The sequence below is a fragment of the Lissotriton helveticus genome, chromosome 3_1, assembly GCF_964261635.1.
Source record: "Lissotriton helveticus chromosome 3_1, aLisHel1.1, whole genome shotgun sequence".
NCBI classification, from domain to species: domain Eukaryota; kingdom Metazoa; phylum Chordata; class Amphibia; order Caudata; family Salamandridae; genus Lissotriton; species Lissotriton helveticus.
This window is the reverse complement of record NC_136061.1, coordinates 738,882,741-738,906,983: the sequence shown is the minus strand read 5'-3', so window position 1 is coordinate 738,906,983 and position 24,243 is coordinate 738,882,741. Positions and strand designations below refer to the sequence as shown.

The window sequence follows — 24,243 nt, the reverse complement described above, 5'->3', positions numbered from 1 at the left end:
CTCTTTTCAAGATTTTTCTACTTCAGGATGAAATAACTATTATCACTGTATCAAATTTTTTAAAATTCATCATTAGATGTAGAACCTCCATGAGTTAATGAATTTTGGAACTGCATTGGGCACTTTGTGTAAATAGTCTGGAAATGTATTGATGTAGTCGAACTGTATTTGTTTGTATCAAATCATAATTGAATTTATAATGTTTTAATGTTTTTATATGTGCTATTATGGTTTTTATGGAATCGAATAAAGCTATCTTTGACTTGACCTGACTAATAAATTGTGAATGAGGAGGAAGACCAAGTTATACAGCAGGGTTGACAAAATTGTGTGCAAAGAAAAGGAATATTATGCAGGGTAATACTGCATATTGTGTGATAGTATTGCTTAACTTGTTATTTTTTCACCTGGAAACGCTGTCTAGGAAAAGATGTCACCTTATTGGTACTACTTTATTACTGAAACACCGCAATAAGAAACTCACATGACCAGTCAACCTTTGTGAAGGTCCTTCAGGTCCTTCAGGACCGCAGGAATACAAGTCGTCATATTTTTAGTCACTTTAATCCGGTTGAACGAGAACCACGTTTTCGGGAGCTAAAATCTGTAGATTAAGCAGCAGAGATTGGATTATGTGGCAAATGGTTCCATCATTCATCCATGTATCACTAATGAAAACCATACATAAGGGTTAAAGACCCTCCCTTCATTTTTTGGTTGCATTGAGAACTCTTTTGACGTCATTCAATGGAAGGAATCTTTAAAGGAATCCCCCTTCGGATGGGGCTTTCACAGCTCGCGCTCAGCTGAGCGGTGTGACTGTCTGAGACAGAACAGGGACAGGAACCCGGCCTCGTCTCTTGTGACTCGATGCAGATAGGCCGCTGCTGGTCATCACGTCGGACTCACAAAGCAAGTCTGTGGAATTCCTGGCTGGCTTTGTTGCGCTCGCCACACCCAGAAACGAAAGCGTCCTTGGAGTGAAACGCTGGCTTCCTTATTCATAGACAGGTGCGTACCGAAGGGACACACTCGTTACAGCGCTCCAGGGACGCCATTACACCTGCGGAGACTTCCCATAGAACCAACCTAGTCACTGCTGAACTCTCCGGGCACGCATACGCCGTTGTGAAAAACAACACCTGCTTGAAGAGGTAAGCCACAACCTGCAACCACCTTCTTCTCGCGTAAAAATCAGAAGGAAGGGTGGCGTGTGAACGCACGGCAGCTTTTTGTTTCATAAAACGGAGTTCAGTAAATCAGCAGCGAGCTCCTGGGTGGAGCGCCTCTTTTTAGGAAATCGCGGCCTGTTACCATGATGACCGTTTTAAATCCCTGGTGTCTGCGACTGTTCAAACACTTTAACCCTATCGGGTAAGGACACATACAAGAAGCGGAAACGAGGCACTATGAATTAATACATTCCGCCTCGAGGCAATAGGTTAAAGAATTAGAGAGGCTATTGTGTGAAGATCAACTGATTGTGTGCATGTAAGATTTTTTTTTATAGTCGCATTGCCAGTGCTTTAACTGGGAACATATAAGTGAAGGTTACTCATCAAATTGCGCTGGGAGAGTGGCTGGTGGGCGGGGCTACGGGTGGGATTAAAGGTGGGATATTATACAAGGACAATTCTGTAATTTGTCAAGTATCCATTTTGCACTTTCATTGCTCTTGTTTGCAGTCTGAAATGTATTATAAGTGCAGATTCCCTCTGCACATGTGGCATAATGGTGATTAATGGCAAGCTGCTGCTATGAGCCGCTGAAGTATTTATGGAGCAAATGCAAGTAATCTTGACCTATGTTGTGTGGTCTTTGGCCAGAAATGTGTCGACCTGGATCAACACTGTTATTTTAAGCCATCCTTTGTCTGTCTCTAACCATGACTGTGATTCAGGCCAATACTGAGTTATACTTGACCACCAATATACTATCGTGTGCCAGTGATGTAAAGTCTTAGCTCAGTTCTCTCTGATCTTGACTCAGCCATTTCAGATCTTTGCTCAGTACTTTGTTCCCCACAGAAGACAATGAGTATGAAAAGATTAGGGTGAGCTCACAAAGAGCGGCACTTAATTCCTAATGGCATACATGCAAAAACTTGTGAAGTGGGGAAGGCAGGGGGCAGGGGGTTGACTTTTAGCTTAAAACTATTTTTTAACTCTCTTATGCTTTTCTTTAATTCACAGGAAAGTGAATTGGGAAATAAAAATGATTTAAATGTATGTCTCTAAAGCTTAGGTATTCCCAATATGACATATATTCAATAGGATGGGGTCATCGTCCTTCCACCTATCTTAACTACCAGGCAAGGACATTAAAGGGGGCACTCCGGCACAGCATCTTCAATATGCACATAAACGCATTACTTGTTTTCCTTTTTTTTATTTTTAACCAGGTAACACAAATCAGTGCATGTACAGTTCTGTGGAAAATCCCTCTTCAGCACCATAGTTTTCTAATTCTAGATAGATTCTCACTATCTATCACCCTCACTCTATCTATCGCCCTCACCCACTCTATCTATCTATCTATCTATCTATCTATCTATCTATCTATCTATCTATCTATCTATCTATCTATCTATCTATCTATCTATCTATCTATCTATCTATCTATCTATCTATCTATCTATCTATCTATCTATCTATCTAGATATCTAATCCATGCTGTTTTTCAAATTATTGGCAAAAAACAAATCACATGCACTCAAAATGTGGTGGAAACACCAAGGGCCTCATTACAATGGCCATGAGACCACCACTGACAACCCGTCAGTGGCAGTCCCACCGCCACCCATAGAAGTGGTCTGACTGCCGGATTATGATCCAGCAGTCGGACGCATCAGTAGTAGGGACAGACCGCTGCTTTCCGATGGCGGTCGGACCATAATCCCTACAATAGGGGCGGTGCCAGATCAGGCCATTTCCCTTGGCCTGTACTTGGCAGTCTGACTGCTATGTATAGGCAGACGGAAAAGGACTTTAGGGGCCTCTAGCAGGGCCCCGTCCCCCGTTGGCCTCCACTATGTGTCTTGGGGGGGCACATGTGGTGCCCCCCAGACATCCGTGGACTCTGTCGGTGCATGGATATTTAAAACATGCCTATTTCTATGGTGGCTTGTGCTGCAGCCCTTTTCCGAGCCGCTGCACACGCTGCAATAGGAAACGGCATGTTTCTGACTGCCTGCCGGGTGGTCGGTCAGATCATAATTTGGCGGGTAGAACCGCAGACTACATGTCGGCTGGTATCTATCCCGCAATGATGGTGGTCAGGCGCTCGTCCGACTGCCATCAGTCTAGGCCTTTAGAGTTTATTGATTAAAGTCGCCTGACGGCCCAATGCGCTTCAGCTCTTGGCCTTTCCCATGGGTCAAGGAGTCTCACAAACATGCTTGTAAAAATAGTGCACTTAAAGCTATGAACATCAACAAATTACAAAAATATATGTATAGAAGCAGATTGTCAGTTACTTTGGCCGACATGTTGGAACATGCAAGGTTTTTTCCCCTTGCTCATCTAACTTGATTGAGTAGACTTTCATCAATTCAACCGTGAGGGCAACGTCACGTCACGCCATTCCCGCGCCTGGAGGTGCGTTAAAATGACTGGCGGGCTCCAGTCAGGGCAACGGCTTGTGCTGCCGCAACTACAGCCCCCAGGTGTTAGTGGGGTCAATGCCACGCCACACCATTCCCACGTCTAGAGGCGCGTTAAAACGACCGGTGGGCTCCCGCATCACTGGACTTTCATCAATTCAGCCGTGAGGGCAACTACAACCCCCAGGTGTCAGTGGGGTCAACGTCACGCCATGCCATTCCCGCGCCCAGAGGCGCGTTAAGACGACCGGTGGTCTCCCGCAGTGCGGGACGCGCTCGGGCATGCCTGGACCAAGGGCAGACCCGTCCACACCCGTCGGAGCCCGGAGGAGGCTGGGCTGGGCCACCCCTCTGATATCTACTCTTTGGCATTTGATCTCTACTTCAAGCCCCCAGGTAACATGAAGCTTACTGTTATTCCTGGCTTGCCATTTGTGTTGTATCGTACTTTTTGTACCTGGGCCATTTGAGTTTGCTGTTACAACATAAATTAACGTAGAGAAGTACCCGGGACCTTAGATGCATTTATCGTGATGGTGGAGTCTCTGTTGACGCACAAAATTGAAATGACTGAGCAACGGCTTTCTTTGGATCCTGCAACGCTACAGTCTTATTTATCACTAGGTGGCCCCAACTCAGGCAGTGCATCACACTTAACTCCACAAAAACCACTACCTATAATGGACTTGTTCTGCCTCTCCGAATTCCTCTCCACTAAACCTGGACGTACCTAACATGGCTGTTTCAGTTGTGTCTTGCGTTAATACTAGAGCACAGGTTGCTAAATACCAAAGAACTGCCAAGATAAAAGCACCACCAACTAAATAGAAGCGGAGCGTAGGTACTTTTAAAACAAAAAAGCTTAAAGGACCCTCGATCTGTCAATCCTGCAACTGATCACGTAGCCATTCTAACTAACTCTACGGTTACCCAGACAAACGCCGTTTTTGATTTACCAAGACATGACATGGATTCAGATACTGCTGTAGACACTGTTGGGATGTTGCTCTTGTTGCTACTGTAGAGAAAGTTTTGGAAACCACATTAGCCCATATTAAGGAGGTGATCAAGAGGAATTTTGATCTCCTTTGGGGAAAGTTAAAACGCATGGACTCTGTATCGGACAATTTAAGTGGGAGTAAGGTGAATTGTGTTTCTGATGACGTTTGGGGAGGTTTTCCATTAATGCCGGTAGCTAATAACCATGGGTCCAACTTACAATTGCTAAGCTCTACTTTCATACACATATTCCATCTGTTAATTCTTGTCCAACATGCTGCAATCCAAACAAACTTCCAGTGTTGGATTCTAGTCTTGAGCAAAGGACTACACAAAACATACCTCGAGCGCCTAATGCAATTATCCCAGACTCAGGTAGTAGACACCATAAACATCCACATTTTGGCACTAATTTAAGTGGCCCAAGCGGGGGTGCAATGGACTGCACTAGGAGTAGCTGCCCGAGACCCAACACCAATGTTTTGAGCTTAGCCCCAGCCTCCTATCCTTATGTGTTAGTTTTGGCTGGTGTTCCAAACCTTGCTGGGGACCAGAGGAAGTCTTGGGGTGACCTATGTAATAAGTCTGTGTACTGGTTATGTAAACACAAAAGATTCCACCCCTCTGACATGAATGAGATTCTTAAGGTAAGACGAGTAAGGTGGGTTGGTCATTCTCCCAAGAACATAAATGGTAGGCCCCACATGGTTTGCCGCCTATTAAGCATCCATGAGCTACCATTCATACAAAATTCCAATATTTGTGCGCTCCCCTTAGGTTATTTTTATTAACCACAATATACACCTATTAGGAATGTTTATGCACAGCATTTGGTAACCAACAGGTTGCAGGCCCTTTCTAACCTGGATGCTCAGGATTGACAATCACCTTCATTGACAGACCAACCACATCACGCAGAATTTTTTTTGGGGTACTGTACCTACAGTCCACACTGACATGCTAGTTGACCAGCAACCTATAAATAAGGCCAATGCTGAAACTGATTTGAGCGTCTTAAGCTTGAATGTAGCAGGTTTACAGTCGAGGCTTGGTGACCGGATTGGCCTTAATAACGGAACATGACTTAGTTATGTTCCAAAAGACTTGGGCCACTCACGATTTACATATTGAGGGGTTTCATTCTTTTAGCATCGTAACCCCCACCCCCAAATTTGGTCGACCATCAGGGGCCTTTTTATCTGGATTAATGTTGCCGCTGGAGGGAGTTTTAAGGTTTTTTCAACCAACAACTGCAACTTCCAAGTTTTGATTTACAAAAGGACAGTCTTTTTCTATTTGATACATTTTTATAATATTGATTTCCATTCAATCCCCAATAGGAATTTCATTGAACTTTTTGATTTTATTTCTGATTTAGATTGCCAGCAAGGCTCAGATGGGATTACTGGGATTCTCTTGGGTGGTGATTTTAATGCGAAACTTAGAGATACGTCACATGGTGTAGGTACACATAACCCCTCACGTAGGGGCATAGAGTTGGCTGCGTTCTTAAGTTAGTATAATCTTGCCAACGTTATGGATGCTGTGGGTGCATCACACGTTATCAACTAGCAAGCACCAACATTCAGAGGAAGGGGCTGTTCCTCACCATAGATTTTATTTTGATTTCCCCTTTTCTTGCAGACCACCTAATGGATGCAGAAGTTATTGTTACGAGCCATGGGGACCATAATCCAATTAAAATAGTACTGAGACTGGCCCCTCGGCCCGTGTTCTCTTTTGAATGTGGGGATAGAAATCTAATGCCCACAACTGATAACTTAAGATTAACATGGAGGGGTGTTGATAGTGGTGAATTGTTCAGTCACTAGTGAAGGCCAATATGTACCTTATTAATTCATGTCTATTGACTCAAGTCCAGAATTTTACAAAACTTTGTTTGGCAACCAAAACCCTTTTGTCGAAACCTATTCCTCGGGGGCGAAACATGGCCCAAGATTGTTCGACCATGAGTGCTCTGAGGCTAATAGGAACCTGCGTAGGGTGCTATCATCTAACCCAAGGTGCACCGCAGACATGAAAATGGCTAGGCGGAGGTATATCATAGTGATTGCTAATCGGAAAGGAGCACTTTTAAATGATCGCTGGGAAGCTGTATCTAAGGCTGCCACTATAAAAAAGGGCAACATATTTTGGTCTGTTGTGAGGGATTTGCGATCTATGGGCCAGCTATTAATCAGCTGTACCATTCCGAGTGAGTTGTGGGAAAACCACTTCTCAAAAATTTATGCTACGCCCTCACAAGAGTAAGACCAGTATGAATTTGGCCCTCTATCCAGCATACAGGTAACTTTGCCTGAGGTGGAAGAAGCTATCCTTCAGAGCCTCTGGAACAAAGTCCCTGGCCCTGATGGGTTACCCATAGATCTAATCAAATGGAAACCAGAATTTTGGGCACCTCTCCTTTTGAATGTTTTAATAATTTAACGTATGCTCCGATACCTAGCACCTGGGCTACGAGTATTATCGTTCTGATTTTTAAAAAGGGGGACCGGTCCCAACCTAATAATTGCAGGCCCATCTCCCTGATCGATAACACCTTAAAAATACTGGGCAGGATTTTATATAATAAGATTTTAGAGTGGTCAGAGGAAAGTGGCATTTTAGAGCCCTGCCAGCTAGGTTTCCGCAGTAAAGTTGGCACCAATGAACGGTGCTTAAATCTCAACTTAGTCATTGGGAAATACAGCATCGCATGGGCCTCTCCAGTCTATTTGTGCTTTATGGATTTGTCCTTCGCCTTTGACCTTGTTAACATGTCAAAGCTCTGGTCTATCCTCCTGGCCTATGGACTGGATGAGCCACTGGTAATTTTTTTAGCGTAACTCCATAAAGATCTTCAGGCCCAGGTGAGGATTGGTTGTGGGGGCGAAGTCACTGGAGCATTTAAGGTAGGAATGGGGGTCAGACAGGGATGTGTTCTGGCCCCCCTTCTTTTTATCATCTACATCAATGGATTGAATAAATCGCTCAAATCCATGACCCAAGGAAAAACTCTTCCCGTACTATTATACACAGATGATGCGGTCCTCATAGGCCGCATTCCGAACTCTCTGCGCATCTTAGTACAGACTTTCGTTGACCATATGGATAGCCTGGACCTATGGGTCAATTAAAAAAAATATTTCATAATGTCATGTGGCCCTGGGAAATGCCAGCTCAGTTCTATTGATGCGGGCTGTCAAAAATTGAGAAGTACTAGCACCTTCCCCTACCTTGGGGTGGTCTTTGCTGCGAACAGCTCATGGACTGAGCACATGGCTCACTCCAGGAGTAAGTTCTCAAAGGTCAAAGTACCAAAGTCTGTGTCGTGTTAATAAAGGTTGCATTTTCTTAAATCCCAGTTCAGCTGAAGCTCTGCATAAAAATGAGCTTAGAAGTGCACTTTATTTATTATACAACACAGAAGGGATTGGTATGGAATCTAAAGAATCTCTTGCCTCCAGCTACATGAATATAGAACAGCATATGCATCCCCTACCTATCTATCTCACTTTACCCATGAGTCATTGGGAAAGGAGCCCTTTATTTTGCCTAAGAGCAGGAACTGTTAAATTTGCTTTATGTTTTCCTCTTGGTTACCATTCTAATCTCGACCGTGTACCCTGTCCATGTCATGGTGTGAGCGACCAATTTAATTTACATTTTTAGTTTCTTTGTAAATACCATTTAAAGTACACTAAGTGTTTTTTTTTAAATCAATTTTTTAGAAAGAAAAGGGCTATGAGCCTGGATGATGCTTAATTGTGGTTACTCATGCTGGCCGACGAAGGGTTGGTTTTCCGCACAAGCACGTTTTTGAGAATTGCCATGCGAACATGCAAGATGATGTCCAACCCCTTAACCCTTATATTTATGTATGAATACTTTTTATAAACTGATGAATGAACTGGTATTTTATATGATTCTAAACCGTATATTGCTAATGGATTTTATTATTACTCTCCATTTGTTATTTAATTTGTTATGTTGCTGTGCTTTTATGGATACCAAGTTATCCGAATAAAGTTTTCTGAACTGAACTGAACTGATTGAGTGTATACATGTGTGCCCAATATCATGCAACGAGTAATGTATACTTGTGTGGAGCTTTGAAACATATACATTAGATAAACAAAAATTAAATAAATGATCCATTCATTGACACTGAGAATTCTATCTGTCCCTAAACTTCAAAAAATGTTAATGTGTTTAATTCTCTATGAACGCTCACATAATTTACATTTATCATAAATAGGAATTTGCCTATTCCCTCCCTTGAATTTTGCAGGACTTGTTTTACCCTCCACTAAGTAGCCACTGGTTGTAATAGTTAGGACCATATTTCTCCACAATGGACTTTTTTGTTTGATTATAACTTGCTGCTGTTTGACGAATCTAAACAAATCTTTCCACAAAAGGTTCATAAACTCAGCTTCTTCGTGGAAAGTTGTGGGTGACCCATCAATTGAATGATTTGATTTCCCAGTCTAGTAGTCCAGGGACATCTACCATTGGTGGCAGAACTTTTATGGTGTTCTCCACTAGTTCTTTTCCCCACTGTTGGATTACTATTCTGTGCTTCCTTTGCCCATGTGTAATGGGAGGAAGCATATAATTGTATGGAATTTGCAAGTGCTTATTCGCAGACCCCGGAATTGTCAGTTCACGGCCGATGGGCGTGAGGTGACTGCTCCGTGGTAGTACGTTGGCCTCAGGGACTGACAAGCTGTGTATCCTGTGACCACTGCACATAACAAAAGGTTGTGCGCAGCTGGGTTGGCTGGCACGAAGCCCGGTGCAGCACCAGGTTACTTGGTGGGATGAGTCTCGGTGCAAAGTCTTTCTGTAGGGCCTTGTGTTGATCTGATTCGCGTTGGATATTGGGTGACAATGGCGTGGCTGCTTCACCTACAGCCCACAAGCTGTGCAGATAGCCCAACGCACGAGAGCACATGGCGCAAGGCCGTACAAAGGGGGTTATTGCAATGAGCAGCTCGTGCAGAGCCCGGACATGGGCCACGCCCCATGTCTAGGGTCCTCTGTGCACAGCTGAAGGCCGTTCACCACTGCTTTGGATGGGTTAGGGCTTGTTGCAGATTGTCATGAGTAACATCATAATAGATCATTTAGAAGCCAGTGAAAGATTACAAGGCCCTGGATTATAGTTTGAAGAGCTGTTCATAAGTGGTGCATTTCAGTGTTTTTGTTGTTTTGATTTTGCATTGTAACTATAATAACACTGCAATTGCATTTATTGGATCTTTTTCATTTTGTTTAACGAAACATCAGTTTATATTTACATTTAAGTGAAAATTACCTTTAGCAGCGTTTTAAAGTAAACTTTATGTAGATGAACACATATTGCTTTTTTGCTTTTTTTGATCCTCTCTTCTCCCATTCCTCCCATCATATTACATGGTGTATTTCTCTTCCCCACACGAAGAATATTAAAAAATATTTGAACGCCGACATTTTAAATATTTCTATCTGTCTAAGACAGAATTGTTTTTCATGCAAATGGCTTTACCTATGTCACTGTGAACGAATCTGCTCAACTGGTTTTGCAGCCCTGGCGTTTTAGACATCACTCAGGCATTATTTGTACAGCATTGCATAATCCTATGTCTATATAAATGTGAGTTCGTACAAAGCAAAGGGAGGGGCAGCTACAGTTACTAGTAGCATTTGGAAATTAACTGGTGCCACTGCTTCTGGCTCTGCACCCAATCTGATAGTTGTAAAACTACCTGCTTGGGATGTTTAAATATGTATAAAAGGCGTTTGTATAATTTGTATGCTTGTTAAACAGAAAGTTGGAACCTGAGGCATGGATTTCTGTTCTCAAATTCAGTCTTTAAATGCATGCTACACTTCCAGGTTCTTTATGGAAAATTTGAAATTGCTTGGAATTTCATAAGTTTGCTAATACAACTATTAGTTTTCAGTGTAGTTATATTACCATACTTTTAAAATTCATCAATGGTGCTTATAAGTTGTTGCAACAGTCCACTAATATCAGTTCATGTTCGCATGATTGTGCCAAAAATATTTTATTGGCTCTAGGGTTTGAATGTGTTAGAAATGGGATCTCTGGTTGGCTAAGGCTTGCATCAAAGCCAGGCAGGGAACACCACTCTAGTCAGGGCAAGGGAGTTACACGCCAAAGATAACCCCTGCTCACCCCCATGGTAGCTTGGCACGAGCAGTCAGGCTTATCCCAGAGGCCATGTGTAAAGCATTTGCTCACGCACACAGCAACAACATCGCAGGCACACTACAAAAGGAACTCCACACAAGGTTATATCAAAAATAGCCTTTTGTATTCTCATTACACGTTAGAATAGTAAACACATATTATACATGGTGCCACCTGGCACTGGGTAATATCTACAAGGGATTATATACACCTGACAGGGTCCACTGGACCACTGTCAGAACCATCTCAAAGCAAACTTAGTAAAAGTAAAACATGTCATAAATGTACAACCAGTAACCACTGGTAATCACTGTACTTAGCATCAGCTACATTAAGCACAGTTTCACATCAGGCGCCAATTATATTCTGCGCCAACCTCACCAGCATAACCACCTTATGCGATCATCTCATAAGTCTAAATGCATTAGATGCTAACCTCCTAAACATAACTCACATTATGTGAAGTTATGTTCACATAAACCATAAATGCAAACCAAGATCATACATAAAAAACACATTTAGAGGTATAACACAGGGTGCTTAAAACATAGTACATACATTACATTTCCTAGCACCACATAATCACATCAGGGCCTGGTGCCCTACAATCCTAACAGTCCCCCAGGCCAACTGGCTATCTCAAAAAGGGGCTCAAATGCCCTGTGTCCAGAATGTCAGGGCACGCTGCCAATGCAGCGGAAGTCAAGGTGCGCCACTGCGCAAACCTAAATGTAGCAGTTGCCCACTACTTGCTGGGCAGCAGGGGTTATCAAATGAGGGCCTAAACGTTGCAGCTGCCACAAATTGCTGCACAGCTGTTAATATGAATGTGGGCCTCGACCCGCAATGTGCCTGCTAACAAATATGCGCAAAACGGTGCAGCTGCCCGCGCTGGTGCAGTGCAGCTGTAAATAACCAAAGCACAGATACCAGGCATCACTGCGCCTTCCGGGCCCCCACTGGGGTTTTCTGAACAAACATGCCCCCAAAAAGTGGATGTTGCCCTCTAGCAAGTGAGGCAGCTGTAGAAACATATGGCCACCACAGGGAACAGCACGGGCCCCTCTCAAGACAGATACGCCCCTCTTAGTGCAGCTGCCCTCTGGGAGCGGGGCAGCTGAGAGGAATGTGGCTATGGGGCCTGTGCACCTCTGTGCCCTCACGTTGGAGCGCACTGGCTCTTCAAAACAAATATGCCCCACAAAGAATTGGCTCCCAAGCATTGGAGTGGCCCGCTGTCGGACGGGGCCGCTCTGACTGTGTGCCTCTCCCAGGCACTACAAAACTCGAGCCCCATTTACCAGCTCACTGGTGCAGCTCCGGGCCTCTTTGGACTTTGCCCCGGCCCCTCCTGGGACCCAGGGCATCGTACTCTTCCCACCGTGCTGCTCCGGTCTCCACTTAGCTTTACTGGGACCGGCAGAACTTCTCCTGACACCGCACCGACCAGCCGCAACACCCCTCACTTCTCCTCTCTTCACCCGGGCCCCCTCCAGGGACCTGGGTTGGATGTGGAGCCTGCAAGGCTCCAGAAGGCTTCCCCTGGCTTCTCCTTGTGTCTCTTCTCCTTCCTGGGCAGCGCGGGAGAAGCAGAAATGACGCCGTGATGCCCCGCCTGCAACCTAAGGTTGGAATGTGTTAGAAATGGGATTTCTGGTTGGCTAAGGCTTGCGTCAAAGCCAGGCAGAGAATACCACTCTAGTCAGGGCAATGGAGTTACACGCCAAAGATAACCCCTGCTCACCCCCTTGGAAGCTTGGCACGAGCAGTCAGGCTTATCCCGGAGACCATGTGTAAAGCATTTGCGTATGCACATAGCAACAACATCCCAGGCACACTACAAAAGGAACTCCACACAAGGTTATATCAAAAATAGCCTTTGTATTCTCATAACACATTAGAATAGTAAACACATATTATACATGGTGCCACCTGGTACTGGGTCATATCTACAAGGGATTATATACACCCGACAGGGCCTACTGGACCACTGTCAGAACCATCACAAAGCGGACTTAGTAAAAGTAAAACATGTCATAAACGTAAAACCAGTAACCACTGGTAATCACTGTACTTAGCATCAGCCTGTAACATAAACTACATTATGCACAGTTTCACATCAGGCGCAAATTACATTCTGCGCCAACCTCAACAGCATAACCACCTTATGCGATCATCTCATAAGTCTAAATGCATTAAATGCTAACCTCCTAAGCATAACTCACATTAGGGGCATAAATCACAGTGGACCATAATCTCACTAGCATAAACCATAATATGCAAACCAACCTCATACATAAAAAACACATTTAGAGTTATAACACAGGGTGCATAAAACATAGTACATACATTACATTTCCTAGCACCACATAATCACATCAGGGCCTGGCGTCCTACAATCCTAACAGTCCCCCTGGCCAACTGGCCATCTCAAAAAGGGGCTCAAATGCCCTGTGTCCAGTATGTCAGGACACGCTGCCAATGCAGCGGAAGTCAAGGTGCCCCACTGCGCAAACCTAAACATAGCAGTTGCCCACTACTTGCTGGGCAGCTGGAGATATCAAATGAGGGCCTAAACGTTGCAGCTGCCACAAATTGCTGCACCGCTGTAAATCTGAATGTGGGCCTCGCCCGCAATGTGCCCGCTAACAAATATGTGCAAAACGGTGCAGCTGCCCGCGCTGGTGTGGTGCAGCTGTAAATAACCAAAGCACAGGGGCCAGGCATCACTGCAACTTCCAGGCCCCCACTGGGGCTTTCTTAACAAACATGCCCCCAAAACGTGGAAGCTACCCTCTAGCAAGTGGGGAAGCTGTAGAAACATACGGCCACCACAGGGAACAGCACGGGCCCCTCTCAAGACAAATATGCCCCTCTTGGTGCAGCTGCCCTCTGCGAGCGGGGCTGCTGGGAGGAATGTGGCTATGGGGCCTGGGCACCTCTGTGCCCTCACGTTGGAGTGCACTGGCTCTTCAAAACAAATATGCCCCACAAAGAATTGGTTCCCAAGCGTTGGAGCGGCCCGCTGCCGGACGGGGCTGCTCTGGCTGTGTGCCTCTCCCAGGCACTACATAACTCGAGCCCCATTCACCGGCTCACTGGCACTGCTCCGGGCCTATTTGGACCTTGCCCAGGCCCCTCCTGGCACCCAGGGCTTCGGACTCTTCCCGCCGTGCTGCTCCGGTCTCCACTGGGACTGGCAGCACTTCTCCTGACACCGCGGGGCTCCTTCAGCTCATGGGAACCCCGCCGACCAGCCGCAACACCCCTCACTTCTCCTCTCTTCACCTGGGCGCCCTCCAGGGACCCGGGGTTGGATGTGGAGCCCGCAAGGCTTCTGAAGGCTTCCCCTGGCTTCTCCTTGTGTCTCTTCTCCTTCCTGGGCATCGCGGGAGAAGTGGAAATGATGCCACAAAGCCCCGCCCGCAACCAGGCTTTTACTGCCTGACTTCCGGGTCACCATGGGCAGCGCAACAGCCCTCAGTGTTCTTTGGTGGCAGCGGACTCATGCAGGGGGTCATAGACCAGTGGGGTGGGCTTCCACTCCGGTCTTAATTGTAAAAATAAGCGGGGTGGGCACCCGCGATCGAATAATAAGCAAAAATCAGGGTGGGTACCTGTGTATAAGACATCCCAAAAGCGGGGTAGGCTCCCGCTCTCCTGAGCAGTGATGCGGAGGAATCCCTACGCCGGGGATTCCTTCCTCTCCAAGCAGCTCGGCGCTGTGGAGCCCTTGTGCTCCTCATCTAGGAAAAGTAAATTAAAATGTAGCACTTTACGAAGTGCTAGAAGCAGGCAAAAGAAATATAGCGCTCACCTGGCGCTAGGAGCCACAGCTCCTTTAGGAAAAGTCCAGGAGATGTTTTAGGGGTGGAGCTGGGCCCAGGGGCCAGCACACAGGGCACTCCAGCAGGGAGGCAGCTCCCATGGCGGTCCATCCTGGGTCCCAGCAGCAGCAAGCCCCCTCCTCAATCAGGACCAGGAACAGAACACTCTCATGGGGTCACAGCCCCTATATTTATATGCCCTTTTCCTTTGTGTCACAGCACAGGGCTTGAGAATACCAGTTAGGATTGGTTTAGAGGGGCTTTGGTGCACTTTGTTTTGCTCAGCTCCTCTCTCCTTTGTCAGGTGGGGGCTCAAAGATCAGACGCACCACAGGGGGCGGAACCAGCATTGTCGAGGGAAGGCACAGCCCCATTCAGGTCCCAGGTGCAACTCCCCCCTCCCATCTGCATGCAGATCTCTCTATTCACCACTGGGCAGACTCCCCCTGTCTCCTGGAGCCACTCGCACCTCTCAGCTCCTGTCAATCACAAGCCAGACATGCAATTCACATCAGGCAGGCAGACACAGAGTACACAGACATGCCAACTTCCAAAAGTGGCATTTCTCCAACAGTCACCATAAATCTGCACACACCATTGCACAGCATTTATCCTCACGAGTTTATACATACTAAACTCGCCCCTGCACTCCTTTCATACCAGGAATTACCATGGACACACATATCCCCCATGCATTCCTGTGGGAGGGCAGGCCAATCTCACCACATGCACTCAGAGCGCGCACGCACTTTACACTGGGCCACAGTGCTTAAGTGCCCAGAGGTTTAAAATCATCAGAGCTTAAGGCAAAAAGTTCAGGGGTGAACCTGCCAAAGGGGCCAAGTCCAACAGAAGGCCTGCATTATATTGTACATAATGATTTATAGTAGCATTTTTTTATATTATGGTTTTAATGTTGTGTCATGTGCTGTCATTTATTTAAATACAATAACATTAACAATTTCTTGAAAACTTGTAGGTTACTCTTCAAAACAATATACTTCATTTACCATAGGTGTATGTAACTGGTACATTGCCATGGATCACTCTACTGTCACTCTCCAGTGGATACTATAGACAATTTACTCCTCTAGTCAGGGTGCTTAAAGGTCTTCCTTGATTGCTCTTGAGTAAACTTTAGAGGGCATTTATCCTGCTTGTAACTAGTGCATGCCTTGGGCTATTTCTCTGTTGCATTTATCCTGGCTACCTATAACCAGTTCGTTATTTTAGTTTTTATATTTTATTTAAGGAGTTTTATATAGCGCTGGCAGAACCCGAGGGGTAGCAGACTGCTTAACAGCAACATAAACAACAGATATCAGACAGTCACAGTACAATAATAACACAGATTCTAGACAGTTATCAGTCAATCCCAGTGCAATAAAAGTACAGTTTTGGGGGTCTAGTTATTCTCATTCAGTCATAAACTATTACGATTTCAAAGTTCAGCATCAATTGGTTGTGTAGACTTTGTGGGAGATGTATAGTTAACTAGGTGGGGATTCCATTGTGCGACTGAACAGCTATTTTCCAGAGGGATGCAGATGTTGGTTGAGGAGAAGTTCTTTTAGTTGTCTCTTGAAGCTCGTGAAGGAGGGGTTAGTTCTGAAATGTACTGGGACAGAGTTCAACATTTTGAGAGCGTTGCCTGAGAAAGAGGCGGAAATGGCTTTTTGTTTATGTCTTTTGGTGAGGATGAGAATGTGTGTGTCCGAGCTTCTTAGGTTTCTCGATTGTCCTGCTTTTGTGTGTATAGCTGTGAGGTAATCTGGTGTGTAGGGCTTTGTAGGTGACACGGGCAATTTTGAAGCAGCTGCATGCTTCGATTGTAACCACTTTAGGTTTTGCAGTGTGAGGGAGATGTGATTGTGTTTCTTTGCTTCTGTGACCATTCTTACTCTTATGGGGACTACGTGTTCTTTGGCTGCTACAGCTGAATGCGGCATTTCCATAGTCTAGTCTGGACAGAAGTAGTGCTTGTGTGTAGTTTTTAGGTAATTTGGAGGTAGGAAAGGCTTGACTTTGTTGAGAAGTTTAAAGCTATAAAAAGTGCCCTTTGCAGTGGACCTTATGTCTGTGCTAATGTTTACTCTTGAGTCCAGAGACATCCCAAGAGATTTCGTGGAGTCACCTAGAGTAGGCACGCAGATCAGGGAGTCTAGGTTATTTATCCATTCTTGGACCTGTGGTGAGTGGACATGGTTAGAGAAGACAAGAATTTCAATTATTTCTTGGTTGAGTTTGAGGCAGTTGTGTGATAGCCAGGTTTTCTCTTGCAGGAGTGTTGGGGTAAGTGGGCCAATGTAGTTCAGAGAGGTTATTTCTAGGTAGAGATGGGTGTCGTCCACATAGAGGAGATAGGAAACATTTGCTTGTTTCAAAATTGCGGTGAGGGCCTTCATGTAAATGTTAAAGAGCGTGAGAGTGAGGACTGAGCCTTGTGGGACACCTCGGGGAATGGATGAAATGTCAGACATCGAGTTGTTGATTTTTATTAGTTGGGATCAGTTATGCAGAAATGAGGTGAACCATTGCAGAACAGTTCCATCTGCTCTGATTTGTTGTTTCAGGGTATCCAAAAGTAACTTGTTGTTCTCCGTGTTGAAAGGCGCTCATAAGTCTAGGAGGACAAGCATCTGTTCCTGTCTAGGGGTTTATTAATGTAATTTGTAAAATTCAATATAGCTGGTGTGAGTCGAATAGGGTATTGGAGTCCAAGTGTTGGTTGAGTTCGGAGGGAAAACATTTCTTGAGAATTTTTGCTAGGAAGGGAAGGTTGGTGATGACCTTAAAATTATTGGAACCGTTTGGTTAAAAAAGAGAGGTGATTTGGCCGTGTTTATGGCATTCAGGCATCAGCCAGTTGTTTAGGGAGCTGTTTATGATCTTGGTCCATAGTGGTTTATTGTGAAATTGGGAGTGGGTCTGTGTAGTGGGAAGATGGCTTGGGTTTTTGCAATCACCATTGAGAAGTCCTCCTCTGTGAGTAGTTTGAAAGGCTTCCAACTCTTAGGTGTTGAGGAGGGGCTTGGGTATTGGTTGATACTGGTAGTTTCTGGGGCAGGGACCTCCGTTATGGGGATCAAGGAGTGATCTAGGATTGGGTTTACCTCCGTTTTGGGGGAAGAGTTGTTGGAGTAAGTCTGAGGGTGACAGTCCAGGGAGAGCCTTGATCTTAGTGATTTTGTAATTGAAGAACCTTGCCAAGTTATCACACTGTAGTTTTCAGGCAGGGGGGGTTTCTTTGGAGGGTTTACAGGTTTGTTGTCTGATGATGTTAAAAAGTTACTTGGGGCATTTTATTTACAATTACAACTGCAATTGCAGCTCTAGTAGAGACTACACCAAACAAGCAAATGACCTGGGCCAGAAACTACAAGCACGCGGGTATCCCAAAAGAATATGTGCACATATTTTTTACAAACAAATGGTACCTCAATGGGCAGCGTTTTTGCCCCAGGAGTGGCAGAACTGTATGTTTACCATTTTGAACTCACACATATCCTGTCCACATGTAACCAACACAAAGACTCGATATGTTTCTTGCGACGCTACATTGACGATATACTCATGCTATGGACTGGCACAGAGGGAACCCTAGACGATTTCCTAACGTGGCTCAACACACAAGACCCATTCTTACATTTTACCAGCACAGCCAGCAACAGCAAGCTTCCTTTTCTCGACCTCATGATTAAGGCTAAGAATGGTAAACTCACCACCACCACATATTACAAACCACCTTGAGGAACTCCCTTGTACAGTTCGATAGCTTCCACCCACGACATCTTAGGGAGAACCTCCCATTCGGGCAATTTCTGCGTATAAGATGCAATTGCAGCTCTAGTAGAGACTACACCAAACAAGCAAATGTGGCCCAGAAACTACAAGCACGCGGGTATCCCAAAAGAATATGTGCACATATTACTTACAAACGAACAGCACCGTAATGGGCAGCGTTTTTGCCCCAAGCGTGGCAGGACTGTATGTTTACCATTTTGAACTCACACACATCCTGTCCACATGTAACCAACACAAAGACTCAATATGTTTCTGACCACGCTACATTGACAATATACTCATGATATGGACTGGCTCAGAGGGAACCCTAGACGATTTCCTAACGTGGCTCAACACACAAGACCCATTCTTACGTTTTACCAGCACAACCAGCAACAGCAAGCTTCCTTTTCTCGACCTCATGATTGAGGCTAAGGATGGTAAACTCACCACCTCCACATATTATAAACCAACCTCGAGGAACTCTCTTCTGCAGTTTGATAGCTTCCACCCACAACATCTTAGGGAGAACCTCCCATTCAGGCAATTTCTGCGCATAGGACGCAATTGCAGCTCTAGTACAGACTACACCAAACAAGCAAATGACCTGGCCCAAAATGCATGCGGGTATCCCAAAAGAATAATCAAGAACACCAAGAAATGTGCTAGGAATAGGCATGGGCGGATTTCACGGATCCACGATCCGCGGATTTTGCGGATTTGCGTATTGTTGATCCGCAAAATCCGCGCATCTGCGGATTTGTGGATTTTTTTTTTTTTTGTGGATTGCGCTCGTGAAAGTCAAGGATGCAAAGGCCTCTATCCAGCATCACAGCTGATTTTCGACGGTAGATTTGGGAAGAAAGCACACCTGGCCAGCCTCGACATTGCTCACGATTGTTTTTGGGCTGATTTATGCATCACTGAATTTGAGCTTCAACTGTCCATCATAGTGGGTAAATGACGGGAAGACGGTTCACACCGCAAGTGTGTGAGCGGGGCCAAACGGGCGGGGATTCCATGCGAACACACATGCCTCTGGTATGTATAAAAGGTCAGAGACCGATCAGAGCAGCAGATGAAGAGAAAGAAGCTCCTGGTCACAGGAACAGCCTGGGGATTGCGCTCGTGAAAGTCAAGGATGCAAAGGCCTCTATCCAGCATCACAGCTGATTTTCGACGGTAGATTTGGGAAGAAAGCACACCTGCCCAGCCTCGACAATGCTCACGATTGTTTTTGGGCTGATGAATGCGTCACTGAATTTGAGCTTCAACTAGGGCACATGCTTTATTGATATCTGTAAGTGCTTCCTGTTGAGGTTTAATTTTTGTGACAGGACCATCGTGCCAGAATGAACCCTGCCCTTCATATCCTGTAACTATAAAATAAAGCAGGTGCTCGAGCACCAGGCTTTATTTGATCTATTTGTGCTTCCTGTTGAAGCTAACTTAGTAACTATTTTAGGATGGCGCTGGCAGTTTGCCGGCGCCATCCTAAAATAGTTACAACTTCTTCAAGCTTGAAGGCTTGAACTTTTGCCCCCCGGATCCGCTGCTCGCGGATTTGCGGATTTTTGGTAAATTCGCGGGAGTTCGCGGATCGCGAATTTACCGAAAATCCGCAAAATCCGCGAGCGGAACGGATTTTGTGCTCACCCTTAGCTAGGAACCAGAACTGAGAAGCTGTGCTTGAGGTACAAGTACATACCGAACTCACTGCACCTCTAACATCGGTCACAACCTATAACGGAATTTCAAACCAAGTGGCCAAAATAATCAGACAAAACTGGAGGATCATAAACACCGGCAACAGAAACTGGGCACAACCCCTGTTCGCCTACAAGAAATCTGGTAGCTTAAAAGACCAACTGGTGTCTACACGACCAAAGGCCCCCCCAACTCCAGCAAGCACCACCCTGCACACCACCCGGGGCTTACCCAAAGTCACTGGGACATTACCCCTGCGCGGATTGCAGCATCTGTCACCTAACAGAACAATGCAAAACCCTGGCTCTGGAACCTGGGAAAACATGGCACCAACTGAAGCATACCAACTGCAACTCTACAAACTAGATTTACCTCATAGAGTGTCCCTGCAAACTGAGATACATGGGAATAACCATAAGAAAAGTACGGACTAGGATCATGGAACACCGAAGTATAATTCGCTGCAAAAAAACATCAGCAGACTGACAGATCATTACCTGCAAGCTGGACACACACCAAATGACATGAGGTGGACAGTCATCGAACAAATACCAGTACACCCTACTGATAATGACAAAACATTGCTAACCAAAGAACAACGCTGGATTTACAGACTGTCCACCCACACCCAGGGACTCAATGACAATGTACCATGGAATAGTCTCCGGAGATGAGCATACCCTGCATGCTCAGAACACTCCCATTACGTCATGTGATGGTACCGCAGAATTAATGGACGCCTACCATTAGTCCTTTCACATAGAGCCTACAACAATACCGGCCCATCACCGCCAGTACATCTGTGCCACACACCAAGCGCCAGGCCTTAGCCTACACCGGCCGTTTTTCCCCCAACACACATCCCCCCCTTGAAAACATAAACCAATGTAAACCCACTATGAGTCACATCACTGGCCAAGCCGCCAAGACTCTTCGTCCTGGTTGTTTGTACCATCCTAACACCAGCTAGCCCCTAGCTTTCATGTCCATCTGTGGCCCCACCTTGCCCACACCCCCCCCAATTCAGTAAATGTACGCGGCCCCTCGGGACCGACTGACTTGGATACTGACACGCCCACCTAATGCGTGGTTGCTGTGTTCACATTATAAGAAGAGCCTCATACAGCACGCACGAGTCTCCTTACGCATAGATTGGCCACACACAGACCCTATTCGTGTCTCTACTGGTTATTAAATAATTCCCCACCACCGAGAAAAAGCATGCGATACACGCGAGCAGTTCCTAAGGAGGCTACAACCTTTACTCCGACACGCCCGCTGGCACCTCAACATTATAATAATACATCAAAACTACAGTTTCTATGTGGAACGAGCAGGGCACACGAGTATGTCTTTTCTCTCTATCTTTTAGAAACTACTACCTGAAGACGCTACTCGTATAGCAGCCCCGCCCACCTTAACGAGCACCAGGTGTTACAAGAAAGCTGGTATATAAGCAGACCAGCTCCTGCCACCATCATCCGACGGAGCTCCTGACTAGATCATAGGTTCAACAGCGGGACCGGAGACCATGCCAAGTAAGTGCTGAGACCTTGGATCTCTCTTGTGGTACAGCCACCAGTCGCACTTACCGCTCACAGCGTGGATCAGGTTTTACCTGCTCACATGTCTTTTTTTCTCTCTTCCCTCAAAACCAAGAGTGCGCAGGAGTCTCGGACCCCCGACAGAGACCCTGGGAGTTTGTCCTTTGAAATTAGGACTGCATTTATTATTAATATTTTTGCCACCACTACCACAATTATGAGCTACCGCCCATAGGTATTAGCACATCGATCTCATACCTTTCTGGCCAAATGCCACAAAACCGTCACCACTGCCTGATCACCGACGGTTTACCGATGCACACATTAGGCACCAGGCGCTGCCTCACATATCTTATGCCTAAACCAACATGTCGCTAACTATATGTGTCTGTGGTTTGCCTTGTCCTGTCCCCCCTTTTTTCCTACAGGTACAAACTGGGAGGAAACACCTCTCACAGTTACAGCACCTTAGAGCGTGCTACACATACAGGGAACTGAAAAACACAGTAAGGCCCCTGTATCGCCCTTACACATAAAAGGTCCTACAGAAAGCCAGTTTGGAAAAAAGGCCTGGCTGAAACTAGTTGACCACACTGGACGTGGGAGACCATAAGTCCATCTCTACACGTCCAAGCCTTGGTTTTTAACTCTGCCAGGGGCCCATCAATATGTTAACTGTTTGGTACCCCTAGGACAGAATTGTAAAACCTCACTCAAACACACCAGCACTCACACTCACGTAACAAAACCCGTTCTTTTGTAACCAGGCGTCGCAGCACACCTGAGGTACACTCGGTACCTCGGGTGGGACCCGATGATGAAGCATGATACCAACTAGGTTGGTGGGTGAGGGCCTTCATAAAAAACCTACTGGTTTCCCTACGCAGACACAAACTACACGTATATTGTCCAAGTAGCTAGTTTTTCTTGTTTACTTCAATAATCCCTAGGGGAAACGAACTGCCTACTCTAGTTCCTCTCTCTCTTCTTTGATTACCTTACATTCTCGGTGGCAGCCAGTAAACTTTGGAACTCCTTTCCCCTTGCCCTCAGATCTATTCCTCTTCTGCTTCCATTCCGAAAGGCTCTTAAGACCTGGCTCTTTTCAGTCTAGCATCTATCCGGTTTTCTTCTCCTCTCCATCTCTTTTTCGGGACGTCGGTGTCTAACGCCTTTGAGCCTTACAAGCAGTTCAATGTTAAGAGAGGAGGGATGGTGTTGTGTTGTTACAAGGGAAAGGACATATCTCTGCTAGCCTTGACGCTACAGCCAGACGTGTGCACGCATTGGTTGTAGCACAGCACAAGCGTCTCATGGAACGCTCCGAGAGAAGCAGCTTTAGGGTCACGATCCCCTCAACTCCTCAGCTGAAGGGAGTGAAAGGAGCAGCACGCTGTGAACTTATCACCGCGCTGCAGCACAAGGTAATATGCTCCATTTCCATTGTTGGTTTGGGGAAAGTGGCAATTCAGTTTTTCACTGGTACTACAGTTAATAATGGTCAATGGGCATTGGAAGCCAACACTAGGGGCATCATTAGGGTCCGCCCACCATCCTATCGTAGAATGGGACTGCCCGCTATTGGTGCGGGGGTCCCGTTGGTGACATTAGGATGCTCCTGCCACACTGGCGGACGCATCCTGCATTCTTTTTTTTTTTTTTTTGTTTTGTTTTTAAAGAACCTTTATTTCAATTAGCATGAAATTACAAACACAGGCCTACAACCAGTGTGGCCGGCCGCTAATTAAATCGAGCAGAAATTAAGTAAGAAGTATCACATCAATCCGGCGCTTAAAAACAAAGCCACATCCAGAATACAGCAGAGAATCAAGATAATACGTGATACCAAGGATTTGAAACGGTCCATTTTTAAATAACCAAAAATTAAATCGAAAATCGACATCGCATTGTCATTCCCGCCCCCAACACAGTCAGCTAAAACACATTATCACTCCGATGATGAACATAGATTGAATGGGAAAGGAGAAGAGTACCAAAGTCAGGATAAATGCAATAGTCACGTACCAAGCACGGTATGCGAGCCCCACCCCTGAAAGGGAACGTACTATGGGAGACATGAAGACGACGACATCGAAGAAGGAAAAGGGCAAAGGGCCATAGAAACAAAAAAAGGAACAGAGAACAAACCCATCCCCCAACCCCCCACCCTGCACCCCTGCAAAAGGCTACGGCCTACCCCCCCAGCAGCGTGCCTGTCGCCCTAAATGAGAGACCCGAAATATAGAAAAGAAAGAGAAAAGAAGAAAAAAAAATAATAATTGAGGAGAAGAGCCGGCGATTCGGTTACCCATTCCCTCCCACCCCCGCATACTAGAATCGTATAAACAGAAGCAGTATAAAAGTATAAGTATCAGCAAGCACATAAAACGCAATCAATTACAGCCCCACTAGACGTGCCCTTGAATCACCATTAACCAGCAAGAAGTCCCTCCAAATCCCAAACGAGGTCACCCCTGGCCGCTTCTGGCAATAGTATCAATGATGAATAGTCCTGCAGACGAGATACAATTCGGTACAAAAGGTCCAATCGTTCCAATCAGACCAGGTAGGGCAGCCGCCCAA

The 24,243-nt window shown here is 45.7% G+C and overlaps 1 protein-coding gene across 1 annotated transcript in view; it reads left to right on the top strand.

Annotated features, from left to right (window-relative positions):
* The first annotated feature begins 1,018 nt into the window (after nt 1-1,018).
* The window catches only part of LOC144824734 (alpha-1,6-mannosyl-glycoprotein 4-beta-N-acetylglucosaminyltransferase-like), a 216,543-nt gene continuing 193,318 nt past the window's right edge, over nt 1,019-24,243 (top strand). The window contains exon 1 of the mRNA XM_078683748.1: nt 1,019-1,154. The gene's annotated coding sequence lies outside the window, so the exon portion shown is untranslated. The remainder of the gene's footprint in view (nt 1,155-24,243) is intronic.